This window comes from Ischnura elegans, chromosome 7 (genome assembly GCF_921293095.1).
Source record: "Ischnura elegans chromosome 7, ioIscEleg1.1, whole genome shotgun sequence".
Taxonomy (NCBI): domain Eukaryota; kingdom Metazoa; phylum Arthropoda; class Insecta; order Odonata; family Coenagrionidae; genus Ischnura; species Ischnura elegans.
In genome coordinates this window covers 65379193-65397332 of record NC_060252.1, presented here as the reverse complement: position 1 = coordinate 65397332, position 18140 = coordinate 65379193, and the positions used below count along the sequence as shown (strand labels likewise).

The window sequence follows — 18140 nt, the reverse complement described above, 5'->3', positions numbered from 1 at the left end:
AAATCCCCGTTGTTTTGAAAACGTAAAGTCAAAACCGGTGGAGTATGCAAACAGTTCAAACGCTTAGGAGACCAGGACTTCTTTAATTCGAGTTTTTGGACTATTCGAAGTTTTTAACTGGTCCCTTGATGTTCGAATTATAGAAGTTCCACTGTACTACAAAACCCACCTCCGACCACTGACTGACTGATTTATATAAACGTTTGGGGGTGTGCGAGACGAGATACGACAAAAAGTCATGGAATCAATCCCCATCAAAAATCACCTGAAACTAAAAATTTTAGAAACAATAAATTTTCTACTGCAGAGTTTCCAACTGCTTATATTTATGGCTTTATTTTTGGGTGGCACTTTGGGTGTCAAAAAATGGATTTTTCATTAATGTTATGTTTCGAATCACTTCCATTCTCTGCCAATTCCAGACCGATCGGAACACTTTCGCCAAATCTTGCAAATTTCAACAAAAATTGTAAGAACTGGCAGAGTGACCAAAAAAGGCCGTAGGTCTTTTTCGGGGGGGGGGGGGGGTCTCGGAGGGCAGAGCCCAGGACCCCAGGGAGTGAAAGCGAGTAATGGAAGTAAAACTCATATGAAGAGCTGGAACACATATCCTCGATGATAATAATAATAATGTCCTCCGCTAACGGTAGCCTCTTCCTGCAATAAAAAAATTCTCTATAAAAAATTTCACGCGACGAGCGGTGATGGGATTGAGTTATCACGATGGGATTAGCCTCGTTAATTTGCGAAGAGTGACTCGCATGTAATATACCCATAGGGTTGGAGAGTCAACTGGGCAAACATGAACAAAAGAAAAAAAAAGGGAGGAGAAAAACAGAAAAAAACGAGGGTTGAATGGACACGTCATTCAACCACCCCTTTAACCCCTAGCCAATAGAGGAGGGAAGGGTGCAAACCTCCCGTCGTCAAAATGTTTATTTCCCTCTCATCCGCGCCGTGTTAATCATCCCTACCAATCTGCAGGGGCATTTAGCGGCTTCTAAATATTTCACGTACTCCGGGCCATAAACGTGGGGAGACGCGAAATGACGCGAGGGTAGCTGCTCCGGTCTTTTGCTCATCACAACCCGCGATTTCGAATGGCCTGCGCACTATATTTTTCCGCTACGTGTTTGCGAGGGAAGGAGGAGTGATTCACTGTCGCGCGTAAATATAGAGAGAGGGAGAGAAACGAGGGGAAAAAGGGTGAACGACAGTGGCGCCTTTATAATTCCCTCCCTTTCGCTCCTTCTTTTTTTTTTCGTGCGCAGCAATAATTTCCGAGCCCGTTTAAAAAAGACGTTTTTAGGGCTCTGGGAAGTTCGAAGTTTTCAAAGCCACGCCCTCGATATGGGGAAACGAGGTAAAGGCCAAGATCGCCAGAGCGAAAGTTATTGCATTAATCACGTATAAATGTAGCGAGGAAATAATTTGATTTTTCATTGATTACTGTAACGTCAGAGGCATAGAGTTTATGTATTTATGGTCAGAGGTTTGATTTTTTCCAAATCCTTTTCATTTTTTTAAGATACAGCTTCTTTCTGCCTAACTAATTCGAAGAACTTTATCTTTTTTTCTTCTCTCCTCAACAATCCCCCCTCTACTCCAATCAACAATCCTTCACAACATCGGAATCAATAATTATATATCAAACTAGCTGACCCGACAGACTTCGTCCTGTCAAAAAAATTTGTAATGTGGCAGTGTTTTGTTCCTACCTTTTTTATATTCTTTGCAAAAAATTATCCTGAACAGAACCGTCACCCTGGTAATAATTCGGTGTGAATTAAAAATAATTAAATAAAACACTATAAGCATTTAAAAGTAAGTAATTTTAATCATGTAAATCATAATTATTAACAAAAAAAATCAGTTCTATTTTCATTGTAGTGCTTTGTGATAAACGATGTTTTTTGTTTGATTACCTGGCGCATAGACAAACAAATCTGATGGTTTTCCAATACGGGAACAGGCAACATACAATTGACCATGTGAGAAACATGGGTTTTCCAAATTAATACCACAACCACTTAATGATTGCCCCTGGGACTTGTTTATGGTCATAGCAAAAGCAAGCCGCACTGGAAACTGTAGTCGTTTAAACTCAAATGGCACATCAGTCGGAATCATTGGGATGCGCGGTATGAGAACATCTTCTCCTTTATACTTTCCTTTCAATATAGTTGCTTCTATCACTTTGTTTATTTTTATCGCTAACCGTGTGCCGTTGCAAAGGCGCGGTTGGTTGATATTTCGCAACATTATAATTACCGATCCAACCTTTAATTGAAGATTGTGAGGTGGCAATCCTGGCAAATCCAGCGAGTTTAAAAATTCCGGTGGATAGTTAACTACATCGTCTTGGTTAGTTGCCGAATCAACTGATTTATATATCCTCGATTCGCCTGTAATTTGTTCTTGAATTTTGAAATTTAATTCATTTACATCAATGTTTTTGGCTGCCAATATAGCTCGTTCGCTTAACCAATCATGGTTTCTGTAATTTTGAGCAACATCTGGAAATACCTTCTGAATGAGTTCTTCTTTTGATTGAGTTAAATGACAAAAACTTTGAGGAAAGTTAATGCATCCAGTCAACATGTCAATAGGAAAATTGCCATTACCAATGTCAATGAGTTGTTTAGAGAATATGTTTCCAGATTGGTCATTTTGCAACTCAACACGCATATTCTTGCTTAAATGAAGTACTTTGACATATTTCCACAAATTGACTTTAGACATGCGTTGAGTTCATCAGCTGGCGTTGATCGTGGAATCACTGGCAATGTTTGACGAAAATCTCCTGCTAATAAAATCATTGCACCACCAAATCGGTTCTGATTGCTCCGTAGATCTTTTAAGGTTCTGTCTAAAGCCTCCAAAAATTTTTTATGTGCCATCGTGCATTCATCCCAAATGATCAATTGACATTGCTGCAAAACCTTTGCCATTGCAGAGTTCTTCGAAATGTTGCAGGTTGGAGTTTCATTGCTTTGCATATTTAATGGCAATTTTAGTGCTGAATGGGCTGTTCGACCACCTTCAAGCAAAGTTGCTGCGATTCCCGACGAAGCGACCAAATGAAATCATTTGAAAGCAATTGATATATTGTTGGATATTTTTCAAAAAGTGTATGGAATCTGTTCCTATTCCTGAAACCAATGAGTACAATAGCTCTGGTGGTGGATTCAATGGTATTAATTTCACTTTACCATTTGCGCAACACAATCCATTGGCTTCGTTTTTGTATTTTAATGCTTTACAATGTGAGCAAACCGAGTTCATAGAACCAATAACAACACATTGGTAGTTACTGTAGTCAATTGACACATGGTAACTGAAAGCAGCTCGATTCAAATTTGCGCGATTATTAGTTGAAAGTCGTGCTCGCGCTTCACGTGTTTGTGATATCCTAATTCTTTCATGTTCATTTCGGTCGTCACGTTCTTGTGCAGTACGATTAGATCGGTAATTAGCTTGGTTTGTAGCATTTCGTGTTCTTCTACTTAAATTGCCTCGTCTTATAGGAGGCATTATTAAAATATTGTGTCACATGCAATAACTTTTTTTTCATAGGTAGATAACAAAACACTGCAAACAAAAAAAAAGCACACTCAGTAGAGTATAACAGAAAATCCAAGAAAAACAACACCGGCAAAGGCGGCAAATCGACATTGACAGTTGTTTTTTTAATTTGTTTTTTTTTTAATCTGATATGACTTGAAGTCAAATCCTTTAAAGCCATACCAATGTTTTAATTTTTTTTGTCGCCTGCCGAAAGTAAAACAAAAGAAATAATATCGCGAAGCCAACCAAGTTGTTATTATTATATTTTGTGACTATTGAATTTGGTCGGGTCCGCGATCACTTTTTTTTAGTTTCGGAACGCGACATTAAATCCTCCAACGACGTATTCTGTGCTCCAACGCACACACGCACACTGTTTTGATAGATATGATTGAATTTGAACTTTGTATAGCGGTAAGAAAGTGCAAATTTACTTTTTGACGTTAGGAACACACCTACATTTCTTAGATAACAGTGAGTGCTTGTAATTTAATATGAACTTTATATAATAGCAATAAAGCTCAAATTGATTCTACGTTTTAGTTAGAAAACGTTTGTATGTGAAAAAGAAAAGGGCTGTTTTTAGGGTTTTCCCGGCAATTATTCGATTTTTTCTCGCCGTAAGAACCATCCTTGGACTTCAACGAACATTTTAAAAAAAGAATTGGCCAAATTGGTCCAGGCGTTGTTGAGTTATGCGCTTACCAACACATTTTGCGATTCATTTTTATATATAAGAAGATGCTACATTACATAAATATGATAACTGAAAGAAACGCTGATCAAGTGGAATATTTCATCAATCTGATTCATGATTGACTAAAGGAAAAAAAATGTGTGATAAGATGAGGTATTGCAGCGGCTAAATATGAGCATATGGCATCGTGGTTGAGGAAATTAAAGTTTCCTGGACGACTATTTCGATCCATACCTATATTTATGTGTAGACTTGACGTTCAGGGCTACTTTATTCTAGGATTGCAATAAATAAGTACAGCATGTTTTAAAACAAAAAAATCATATTTTCAAGGTCAAGGTTTCGAAACCATACTTCAACACTAGCCCACCTGAAACACTAATTAATGACTTCATTATGTAGACCGGTGAAATTTACTTTACCAACGGAAACCTAAGAATTATTTTCATTATATCTAAAGAAGGGCTTATTTAAAAATTCTCTTACATAAGACCGATGGTCAATCTCATATTGAACAGCGTAAACGATATTTTCCCACAAATTACTCATTTAATAGAAGTCATGGAGGAACAAAACATTGATTTTCGGTAAATAAAAGCGAACAAACTATGTATAAATCCACCAATTTATTTTTGTGGTACTACTAGTTTCGACGCAGCGGCGTCATCATCAGGTACAAAGGCTACAAAGAAACAAACATCCTTATATATCATGTGGTATCGGGAGGAAGAAGGTAGGTGGAAGGGGTGGCTGGGAAATCTGAGGTGTGTGATTGGGCGTTGTGGGAGCACACACCTCAGATTTCCCAGCCACCCCTTCCACCTACCTTCTTCCTCCCGATACCACATGATATATAAGGATGTTTGTTTCTTTGTAGCCTTTGTACCTGATGATGACGCCGCTGCGTCGAAACTAGTAGTACCACAAAAATAAATTGGTGGATCTATACATAGTTTGTTCGCTTTTATTTATTAGAATGAACCTCCACAAAGTTGAGCCTGTTACGATAGAGATTGATTTTCAGTCTTGATGAAGGTAGTTAATAAAAGTTAGCAACTTAAGAAAATAAACCGTGTCCACCAATGAATATATTGAAAAACCATCAAGTTAGACGCTGTGTGTCATCATCAGAAAATCTTATATTTGCAATTTTAAAACTACTGAAGTTCCGATAAATTCGTGAAATGTAACTCGAGATATTATTTTCCTTTTATTATTTCAGAAAAAGCATGACACTAGAGAGTAATTAAAAGAATGTTAATGCATGTATGTATGCAAAACTTGAAAATAGATATCCATTTAAGAAGTCTAATTAGATATCACAATATATCTGATATGTTTTAAAAGATTTCTTAGGTTATTCAACGGTCTGCTTTTTCGAGTATTGAAATATCGAGCTGTTTTGGAAGTGGGAAAAACCTCAGAGCTCTAATTTTAATTGTAATAGATAATTTTTGCACTTTTCACAGACAACCGCAAAAGATATTTATATATTTTAATAGGGATACTATGTGCATGTGCAATGGTGGGATATATAGCTAATTTATTTTGATATTCCTGCCCGTATGCCATATAAAATTCGGTGAAAAAGTTAAAGTTTTGTTATAAATACACATTGTGGCATACAACACCCAGCGCTATAGAATATTGGGGCGAAAACTATCGCGAGTACAAAGCTAATTTATTGGACCTATTGTCCTGTACCCCTCCCTAAATGCCGGCTGAAAAGCAACAAACAATTTCATGTATAAGTTACTTATTTTAGAATAGCCTACGGATTTAAGCGTAATGTTTAAGAAGACAGCATCAATTGGTTGCCATTTACCTCCTAACAACAAGATTACATGAAAATTTAATCCCTGTAAAACACCGATGAGATGGCTCGCAGCGAATAATATGCATAGACAGCGGCGTAACTCCGGGGGGGATCAAGGAATTGATCCCCCCCCCCCCAAAACCTCAGAGAAATAAAAATAATATTTACAACTATTTCCTAGTTTTGACATGTAATAACTGCATCCGCTTCAAGTTAAATATTTAGTGCCAAAATTATATAAAATGCATTTCCAGGCTTGTCAGTTTTCAAAACTTTTCCCTGAGGACCGACACCCCAGACCATGCCATCCTCCCCAAAAGCATATTCCTAGTTACGATACTCTACATAGATGTCGAATAATAATTTGGCGAGTGTTAAGTACGGTAAATCATTCATCCCTACGGTTCATAAAGCGTTGAAAAGATGGAGAATTCGAAGAGGGAGGCATACTTACCAGTAGAGCATTTATACTCCACGAAACAGGGATATAAATCATCATACACTGAATGTTAAGGAATTATATAGGCGTATTACCCTTGCGGTAGCGTGTTATTGTTAACGAGATTTTAAGGGGGCGGCTGTGCTGAGAAGGGGTCAATAAAGGGAAATCAACACGTAATTGCATCTATTACGTTCTGCAACCGTGATACTCCTTCAATTCACACACGGAGAAAGCCACTTCCCTCAGCCATCGGATTCAAGAAATAACGGACTGTTGACGCAGATGATTGATGGAAGATGGCGAGAAGGAAACGTTTACAAAGCACATGAAGAAGAGAGATTCAGAAAAACATAAATCTAAGGATCACAAGGATAGATTGGATATATATTCGGTCATTTATTGCATACTTGTAATAAACTATAATGGTAACTATTGTGTGCTATAATTAGATTGCACATACGTACCAAAATAGATGAAACAACGTTTCTATAAATACATTACGCACACTGTGTAATAATGTATAAACCTATTTCCGTTACTTCAATAATATTATTCAAGTGCGATCAGCAGGGCTATTATATAATAAATATTATTTTCTACAAAAAAGGTTTCACTTGACTTATAAAACTTTATTTTTAGCAGTACTTATTAATTTAGTTGGTGCCATTTATGAAAATTAGATTTCATCAATTCTGGAAAATACAGAACCCCTCCGGTAAAATATAATAGCAGAGCGTGGTTTCGATCCACGGACCTCTGGGTTATGGGCCCAGCACGCTTCCACTGCGCCACTCTGCTTGAATGATAAGTGGCTGAAAATTCTATTACAACCACTCGAAAGAGAAAAATCTACCTAAGGTAAGTTTCAAAAGGCCGTGCTGGACCCATAACCCAGAGGTCCGTGGATCGAAACCACGCTCTGCTAATAAATTTTGCCAGAAGAGGACCCCTTTTCCACAACTGATGCATTCTAATTTTCATAAATATCTCCCACTATATTATACGCGTACGGATTCGACACATAAATACCGACACTTTAAGTATTTCCACTTATGCATACATACAAATATTTCTCAATATTTACTTCCGTATTTTCCTAGATAATTTTATTTTAATTTTTGAGACTCATAAAAACGTTGAAAGGGAACGTTATATTCTACATACCCTGTTGATTTAAAGGTGATCACGTAACTTTCAAATGAGTATTTTTTCAACAAAAAAGGTATATCCGGATGGGAAGGAGGAGTCAATAGCATGAACTAAGGGTAAGTATGATAGAATCACGGCAGAGATATTTCCCAGAATAGCGTCCGGAGAATAATATTTTCCCACGTTCTGGAAATATGTTCCGTGGGGACGATAAACTCTTAAATCATCCGCTGGAATCCTACCCAGAATAACAAAGGATCAATTCTACAGATGATATCTTACCGTTGAAGATAAAATTTCCTTGTTTTTACTGTTTTAGAGACGTCCCTCGACTCAACACCAGTGTAAACGCAATATCTTCTCTGAAGATTTCAATGAATTACAACTACAAGAAACTTAGGAATTCTCCCGGAAGATGTCGTCCAGTATACGTCTTTAGAAGGGGGGGGGGGGGGAGGAAGACAAAGGAATTAGCGGCCATGACTGGTTTTTCCAGCATTTCAACAATTTTTACGATTCCAAAAATGATTCGAAAGATTTTTTTCGTAACAAATGCCTTCCAAAGCACTCTAGAATATTAGAATATTAAGTGAGAAGAAAATTACAATATGCAAACGAGTTTTCTCTCTCTGTAAATAATCTTGCTATGGACATTGGTAAATATTTGGAACTGTTTGCATTTTTTGTTGATGAAATACATACTTGTGAAATATTTTGCTCATAGTGAATAGATCTAGTAAGCTATGGAATATTAGGCTCCTAGTTCAAAGGAAAAAGTTCTAAACCATACCACGTTGCTTAAATTTAAAGTAAAATGCTCCTCAACAAGGGGAAATTCAAGCATAGAAAATGGTGAGGGAAGAACCATCCGTGTGATCGATAAATACCGGTTGAATAGCTGCACCAAATACCGTAGTCGAGTACAAATGGCAATAAAATCGCCGCTTAACAGGTTGACTGCCGTGGCGGACACCGGTGTCCGCTGTGGTATCTTCTTCTCCCGCCGTGGCGGTCACCGGTGTCCGCGGAAAAAAGTTCGTATTCGTGCGCCGGGTGACCGCCATTTACGTACTTTTGCATAGATATCTTTTCCGCAACGGCCTCAGCTAAACTGTCACTCCTTTGGTTTTTGCTAATTGTTTATAAATTTTTTTTTTCTGTCTTGAATGTTACTTACGTATTTTTTTATACCGGTTGGCACATTGGAAGCCGTTATCCCTCGAAGTAGACCTCCGGAGACGCTTTTTCCGTGTTAAATGTTTCATAAACTACGATGTTGTATGAGCAGGGAGTACTTACTCTTTGATCTTAATCCAGGGCTGCTATATATACATTAAATCTGAAAGCATACTATAGTATGCTTTCAGATTTTATTGAGAAAGAATATATATCTTCTTTAGGAGACGAATTATATTTTCTACTCAGTGTTTTGCATCCTTCAGATAGTTTCAACTGGTAAACACATCTATAAAAAGAAATTGAAGAGAAGGATAACAAAATCTTTCCCAGCTTTACCTTATAATTCAAATTAACTTTACCGCAGTAATTTTGTAGGTCTTTAGAGCCCTCCTCTCACCGACATTTATTCTTACTTTCCCTTGCTCCTGAAATATCAGAAAGGTGAAATAAATAATATATATCCTTTTCAAATAATCACTTTTTATTGCAATAATGGACAATTATTCATATTTTTACAGATGATGTTTATGAAAGCAATCCAAACAGGACCGTGGCTTTTTAGGGCAGTCATCACAGTAGGTAGTGACTTTTTTCACTTTGTTTTTTTCAATTTCCCCAAGTTGTTTCTTTTCGTAGCATCCTCGGCAATATTTCCGATTGATTCGCGCACCTCCTTCCTCCTTTTTGAATGAATGAGTAGCCATTCTTTTCCGTGATGTTTGTGGCAATGTAAGACTGGTCGGAGATCTATCGCCCTGTGACTCATTTCCCAAAAGCGATCCGATAAGGTTTTCCCTGAATTTTACTATCTGCATCTTACTGCCACAAATTTGGTTGAAAATGAAATAAGCATTCACCACAGAAGTCCCTAATAATAGTTCTAACGCTACTTTTCTGTACCATTTCAAAGACCGACGCAATGGCGTTGAATAAGAGGAAAGTTGATCAGAAAGGTCTATGGATGATTTCCCCTCATTATACTTCAGGATAGCTACTGGTTTCAAAACCCTTGACCTATATTTTTCCACTTCCTCCATCTCGTTTGAGTGGCATGTTGACAATAGCAAAACATCGCGTTTATCTTTCCACTTCATTATTGACACACCTCTTTGATTTTCTTTGACTACTATTTCCCCTTTCTTAAGTTTTTTGGCCGTTACATCTTTGGGTATTCCCCTCCGATTTTTACGCAGGGTACCTAGTAAATGTGTCCTACGATCAAGAAGTGAATTGGCCAACTCTAAGCTCGTGTAATAATTGTCTGTAACAATTGTTCTGCCAGCATCTAGTAACTTCTCGGAGAGCTGCATAACTACAGCTGTTGGAACAGATCGCCTGGCATCGCGCTCACGTCCTGCATAAATTTTCATATTCCATACATAGCCCTTACCAGAGCACAATTTAAAAATTTTGACACCGTACTTATGCCTTTTTTGAGGAATGTACTGTTTTAATGCTAACCTGCCTTGAAATGGAATAATTGATTCGTCAACGCATAAAATTTCCCCAGGTGTATATAATTCCTGATAATTACAAATGATTTTATCCAAGAGTGGTTGAATTTTATGCAAACGGTCTTTGTTTGAATTTTCTTCATTATTGGAGAAGTGCAACATCAGTAACAAGAGTTCAAAACGATTTCTGCTCATGTGAGAAGGAGCTACATCATTACGATATATGAAGTTTTTACTCCAGTAGTCAGAAAGTTTTGGCATTTTTACCACACCCATATAAATCAGAATCCCAAAGAGCTTTTTGATCTCGTGAAGAGTTGTCGGTTTCCAATCTACCACACGAGATTTTCTAGAAATAGTCAGACCTTTCACTTGATTGGCATAAATATTAGTTTGTTCCACTATCATTTCGAGAATTTCATTGTCTATAATGTTAGAAAATATTCCAAAAGGGGAAGGATTACTCATATCTGCAACTACAGCGCTCAATCCACTCTGCGCCGTAAACTGAAAATTCGGATGATTTTTCACTGGTTCAGTCCAAAAGTCAGATGACGCATTTGGTGATGAGGGCACCGGTCTATTTAGCTGCACATTTTCACTCTCACTTAGCTCTCCGTCGGTTGTATCGGAGGTTGCCCCTCGTAGCAATTGTCCATCCTGCAAGGAATCGTCGCTTGAAGAGTTCACTCTGATGTCCTCATCACTGGAAGGGATATATTCATCATTTCCCGTTACACTTTCAGAATCAGATGACTCTTCTAAGTATTTCCTCTTAGCCGCTTCAACAATGAATCTGGTCCGCGGGGTGAATTTATCCATGTGGAATCACTAATGATAAAAGTAGATTTTGGTTCAACATTTCTTATATAATGAAAAAGATTATGAAAATATTCAGCGAACCAAAAAGTAGAAAAATGCAACTAAATATGTAAACCAAACTTACCAAAAGGACGATGACGCACCAAAGTAGAATTCAGCGCAGGACGCACAAAGTGGCACCGAGCACTCTTCACATTTCTTCTACTAATCGTATTATAGAAGAAAATGTAGCCTCTTTTCATGTCACTGTGACAGCACTGATCTTTCGAAACGTTCTGTCGTCTCAAGACATAAAAGCGCCCTATATATAATGCTACGTATTCCTTCAACAAGTAGAAAGGGATACATTGTGTTGATGATGTGATATGAAGTTCCACACAATGTTTTACATTAGTCGAATAAAAGAGTTCTCCGTCATAAACATAATAGCACTACATGTAGAAGGAAGGAGGGTCTCCTGGTATAACTTGTTGTTTAGTGTCTGTGCAGCGCCTACTGGCAGGAACGGACTTGAGTATACGCTAGGGAAGGAGACAAAGTTAGCTCCGCGGAGGACAGCTGTGTCCGCGGAGGGGGGGGCGGACTGGAGAGAAAACTGCTACTAAGAAGTGTAATACTGAATATAAAATGAATGTAGGTGTTATTTATCACTACGAATATTTTACTGCACTACAAATGAAGTAATTGCCGTATTTTCGTAAATTTATAGGTATCCGCCAGCGCATAAGTTGGTGGTCGTGACGCTGACACCGTGGCGGACACCGGTGTCCGCTAATTAAATTTATCATTAGATTGAAAAAATAATGTTACGTGCAATTTATTTTTTCATTAGCAAAGTTTTACTGCACTACAAATGAAGTTATTGCCATATTTTCGTAAATTTGTAGATATCCGCGAGTGCATAAGTTGGTGGTCGTGACTCCGACGCCGTGGCGGACACCGGTGTCCGCTAATTAAATTTATCATTATAATGAAAAAATTAATGTTATGTGCAATTTAATATTGCTCAACTCTATTAGTCACAATAAACACATTTAAATATTAACTTGGCCTAAGGGGACATATTAAAAAAAGACCCTCGGCAGTTAACCTGTTAATAGCACTGCTGCCGAGATAAAATCATTGGGCTGTATCACTAACACCTTTTCGTCGTACGTTGACTCTTCTTCCGCATTCCTTCATTGGCAAAGAGGACCCACTTTCAAACTGGAAATTACAAATGGAATAAAGACGGGATTATCATCCGCTAACCCTTTCTAGAAAGAATTACTCTTTCTCTATAACTCACCTCCTTCTGACCTCTAACCAGAACCCACGTCCCTAACGTGGAAATGTTTGCGATTGCTCAAATATTTATCGCAGTACTCATTAATATTGTTGGTGTTATTTATGAAAACTGCAGCTGCAAAATTCTGGAAAAAATAGTCACCTTCGGCAAAAGCTATAGCAGAGCGTGGTTTCGATCCACGGACCTCTGGGTTATGGGCCCAGCACGCTTCCGCTGCGCCACTCTGCTTTACTAAAAACCAAAGTTGAAAACACATTATTTATGCGTCCTCTTAGTTACACTCGTTGACATTCGCCTTGACAGTTCGCAGGACAAAATTGAGGCAAAGAAATTTCACATCTCTATTGAATAGAACCTTAAACTATTCCGAGGATGCTACCGAATACTCGTGTATAGTTTCCAATTCAAAACATAAACTACAACTTTCCGCTGCAGAAGCCTGTCGGTCTAGAGTAAATACCGATCTCAAAGACCGCTGAGCTGATTTTTAAAACTAAGAGTATCACACTACTATACGTATGATAAAGGTCTTTTAAGTCTGCTTTGTTTGATGGCATGCGGGCTATTTAGGGTTAATAGCAACTACGCGTTCGTTCGTACTATGCGTTCAGAAACGTAATTTTAGCGCTTTCTTCTGGTTGTTTTAGGATGCATCGCGATTATAGATTTGTAGTTACAAAACGGATCAAGGTATCAAAATTTCCTCTACAGAAGTTATAACCAAAGAATTTCAAATAGTACTATGAAGTTAGTTGTTAATATGGTGATTAGTATTTTAGTGTTTGATGCAAATGTAAATAGTCATTACTTTCCTGTTCGTGCACAGATGTTATGGGAATAGGCTGATGGAGTAGAGAATGCTAGCGGATTGAGTTAGTATCCTAAAATTGGAAAGAGAAATCGGAACAAGCAATTGAAAATCAATATTAAGGGTAATAAGTACTTTAAATTTTTGGTGCTCCCATAGGAAGAGCGGAAGCTGATAAAATAATAAAGTAACCATCAAGAGTTTCAAATCGGTACTTGCGGAAAAATCGCAAGGAAACTTCGCTCTTTAATCAAACAGCTGCATTCCATTAGCTTTTCCAACACATTTTCTGTGGACTACGCCTTTCGCGGCACTATCCGTTCTCCCAGCAACGCAGAGTCTGACGCCGCCGTGAAACAAGTCTTCGTTGGAGGAAAGACGGCGAAGTGATGGTTCCGTGAGGGACGTGGTGAGAGAAATAAGTTGAAACATTTCACGAGCTGATAGCAATCGACGCGCAGACGGCGTCATCCGTTTCCAAGCAGGCGCCACTGCTCATTTGCATATCCGACGCCTCTCTCACGAGGGGTCGCTGGCTCCAGTCATGGCCGCTGACGCCACAGGCCGTGTAAATATAAGAAGAGCGCTGAAGGTGGTTGCCGGTTTAAGGATCTAAACGCTTAATCCGTTTCCGTAAACCTGCAAAAATTTTCAAAAATTTTCTTCCGAGACCCTATCTAGGGTATCGGACCATTTCGGAGACTGCTCACGGAGAGCGGTCCGAGTGTATTTTTGATATCGTACCATTTCGGAGACCATCTCACGAATAGTGATTCTAAGGCACTCTGCGGTATCGTACCGTTTCGGAGACCGTTACGTAAAATTTCCGACGGAAATTCATCTTATTATATACGAACTGCGGTCCACCTCCCGGACTATGCGCCTTTGGCGCCGAAATCATGCCTAGCCAGCCACCGGTGACTCCTGAGGTGATGTGGATCATGGACAAGGCGAGACAACAGTGCCAACTGGCAATCACTGCACCATCATCTGCAGCTGCCTCCTCCACAACGCTGATTGGTCCTCTTCCATGCCAACTGGCCAACTCACCAGTTCTGCCGGACGAGCAAGCAGCGCCTGCTGCCGCCCCTGATGCATCCCCTGGCCTTCCTGATGCTGGGACAACTACTACGGCAACGCCGGTCACCACTCCCCAAATGCCGCCATCGCCAGCTGCCGCAGCAGCCGCAAAATACGCCAGGCAGGCAGCCAAGGACCCAAGAAGGGCCAAAGCCACCTCTTCGGCGGTGAGTACTGTCCCCCCTATTGCACAACAAATGCCGCATGACACCACGCAAACCGCGCATGACCAAGGGGACGACGGCTTCACTGTCGTCCAAGGGAAAAATGCCGCTAGAAAGCGAAACCGAGTAGATCCGGTTGCGCCCGTCCCCACGGCCAATTCATTTGAAGTGTTAAATTCCAATAATGGTGTTGAGTCCCCAATTGGGACTACTGAGCAAACTAGGTCCCCTAAGATGCCTAACATTACTGTGTACGGAGTCTCTGAGTGGGTCCCGCTGTATGCTGAACTGGAGGCAAAGCTGGTGGTGCCGCCAAAGTGCTCTTTGAGGGGCCCTAACACGGTGGTCATATCTACGTCATCCCCGCGGGACTACCATGAGGCCAGAAACGTGCTGACGGGAAGGAAGCTGGAATTTCACTCTTACCAAGCTGCAGAGGATAAGCTGACCGAGTACTGTTTCCGTGACATCCAGCGGAACACCCCGGCTGAAGCAGTAAAGGAGGCCTTGGAGAAAAAAGGCTTTCTCCCGAAGTCAGTTGTCCAACTGACAACCACAAGGCCCACTCAGAGAGACAGAGATCTAGGACATAACTCGGTCGCGAAGCGCCTCACGCCCGTGTACCACGTAATCTTTACTAAAGAATCTACAAAAATCAATTTAGATCAACCTTTTTATTTGCTTGGCATGCGCGTCAAGGTCACTCACTATCAAAAGCCTAAAGGTGTTTTACAGTGCCACAAGTGCCAGGGTTTCGGGCATTCTAAAAATTACTGCAACATTCGGCCACGTTGTGTTAAGTGCGCCGGGTCGCATGAAACAGCCGAATGTTTGAGAGTTGACCGCTCCACACCACCGAAGTGTGTTAATTGCGGAGGTGACCATACTGCCAGTTACCGCGGTTGCAAGGCGTTTAAGTTTGCGCAACAGCAGAAATTGGCTCGCGATAAAGCCCAAGGATCAGCCCAAGGGAAATCTTTTACTCCTGCTCCTGCTCCTTCCTTCAATGCTTGGTCACGAGGTCCCGCAACGGACCAAAGTGGCTTTCCTTCTCTAACCCAGCCTCGCCCAAGACCCACTCCCACTGTACCTCAGCCGACATCCGCCGGCACTCAATCTTGCCCGACCCAGCAACCCGAAAATACTTCCTCCGACAACCTTTTCACCTTCTTCTTGACCATCAGTGATCAATTGAGTCTTCTAAAGACGACCAACGAGAAGAAATTGTTTCTTCTCAGGCAGATGTGCGCACTGCTCGAGAATGACAATTAATCGTCTCAGCGGTATTAACTTTTTCTGTTGGAATTGCAACGGTATCCGACGCCGACAACAGGAATTCTTAAATTTTATTAACTCTGGCACTTTTGATGTGATCGCCCTTCAGGAGACGCATCTAATTCCCTCACAACATATTCATATTCCCAATTTCAAACTCTATCGGCGTGATCGCTCGAACCGTAGCGGTGGAGTGTTGATCGCAGTAAAATCAACCATCAAACATAAAGCACTGCCTTCGAATGCCTTTAGCACACTAGAAACCATTGGTATTTGTATTCCTACTCCAACGGGCGATTTATATATGTATTCTGTGTACCAACCCGCGGCCAAACCTCTCCAGCGTGACGAAGTTTGTTTCTTGTTATCCGCCGACGAAAAAATCATCGCTGCCGGCGACTGGAATGCAAAGCATGTAGATTGGGGCTGTCAACGCACTAACGCGCGTGGGACGATTCTTAACAGTTTCGTCTCTGATGGCGCGTGTAATGTCGAAGTGCCGCTCACGGCGACACACGTTGATACCTGTGGCAACATGGATATTCTCGATCTCTGCGTGACTAAAAATATCCACCGAATTTCTACTCCCAAAGTAATTGACGATCTTTCCAGCGACCACTTCCCGATCCAAATGCATGTTTGGTGTTCGCCTGAAGAGTTCACTCCGTCACCTTCAGTGAAAACCAATTGGCAATTTTTTGTCAATCATTCTAACGATTCCTTTTCCCAAATTCCAATCCCAACCTTAGCCACCCCTGATGCAATTGACGCGCATGTCGAGTTAATAACATCAAAACTCCTTGACGCCCATGCCCTTGCTTCCCTTCCGTACTTCCGGCCACCGGCCGATCCAAATATCCTTCCTGACCATATCCTTGAACTCATGAAGGAACGAAACCGAATGCGTAGACGATGGATTCGGAGACATGACGTTACTGACAGAAAACTTTACAATTTTCTTGCCGCTCGAGTGAAGCAAGAAATTGCACGACATCGTAGGGAATTATGGATGAACAAAATTAATTCTCTTTCTGTTGACGACAACTCCATTTGGAAGTTGGCGCGTTCCCTGACTAAAAAAGGGCCGTTTCAGGTTCCTTTGCGACAAAATGACATGTTCATCCATGACGCTAAGGACAAAGCAGAGATCTTAGCTGACGCCTTTCAGGCCACAATGACACTAAAAGCTGATTGGTCGGTGACTGACGACGACCAAGAAGCAGAAATAGAGTATTCAGCACTTGCAAATACTCCTACTCCTCCATTCATTCCTGCGACTGAGACTGAATTGAGACTACTCATCAAGTATCTCAATCCAAGAAAAGCGTCTGGACTCGACGAGGTGTCGAACAGACAGCTGATGAATGCACCAAGACCTGTCATTCTCCATCTCCTAGCGCTGTTTAATAACTGCATGGCCGCCAGTTATTTTCCATCTGCATGGAAAGCAGCGCGCTTAGTCCTCATTCCTAAACCCGGAAAAGATCCTTCCATTCCTCTCAACCGCCGCCCAATTTCCTTACTTTCGAACATCTCAAAAATGTTCGAAAAAATCATCAAAACCCGTCTCGACCTTTACTTACGGACAAATGACGTTCTCCGCCCGGAGCAAATGGGATTCCGTAAAGGAATCTCAACTTTGCACCAAGTCCTAAGACTAGCTGAATTTGTTGCCCAAGGTTATCAACGCCGTATGTATACGGCAGTGGTTTACCTCGATGTCGCCAAGGCCTTCGATCAAGTGTGGCACAAGGGCCTAATTCTTAAGCTTTGCAGGGCAAACATTCCGCCCGATCTCTTGAAACTCATACAGAGTTTCCTGCACGAGAGAATATTCCAGGTAGCTGAAAGCGGTGAATTGTCGCAAGCGAGAGAAACAAACTGTGGCGTTCCCCAGGGCGCCATTTTGTCACCAACAATCTTCAACCTCTATGTCAATGACCTTCCTTCTTCTCCACAAACTCAAACTTTCATGTTTGCCGATGATACCGCAATAGCGGCTCAATCCTGGAGCGGCATTTACGCTTTGCGTAAACTCCAAACCCATCTTTCTCTTCTTGAAAAGTGGACTGTTTCGTCGAAGATGACAATCAACGCTGCCAAAAGCAGTCTTGTCGTCTTTCAACGACGAAAAAAACCTATTTCCAATTCCCTTACCTTTAATTCCTGCAAAGTACCAATGGTTTCAAAACACAAATTCTTAGGGTTACATTTCGACTCCAAATTACTCTGGTCCGCGCACGTAAAGCAAGCCTTGAAATCAGCAACAGCAACTAGGATAGCTCTTAGTTGCTTTCTAAATTCGCGATCTGCGATCGCTAGAAAGGACAAGGTGACGCTGTACAAATCCTACATTCGACCTCGGCTGCTTTACGGGTGCGAAGTGTTCGGCAGCACTT

General features: G+C 40.7%; 2 non-coding genes across 2 annotated transcripts; both read right to left on the bottom strand.

The window, feature by feature from the left end:
* Nucleotides 1-7248: 7248 nt before the first annotated feature.
* Trnam-cau lies at nt 7249-7320 on the bottom strand. Its single transcript has one exon. It is a non-coding gene; the product is annotated as a tRNA-Met (tRNA).
* Nucleotides 7321-12570: 5250 nt separating this feature from the next.
* Trnam-cau lies at nt 12571-12642 on the bottom strand. The gene has a single exon. It is a non-coding gene; the product is annotated as a tRNA-Met (tRNA).
* Between the last annotated feature and the right edge of the window lie 5498 nt (nt 12643-18140).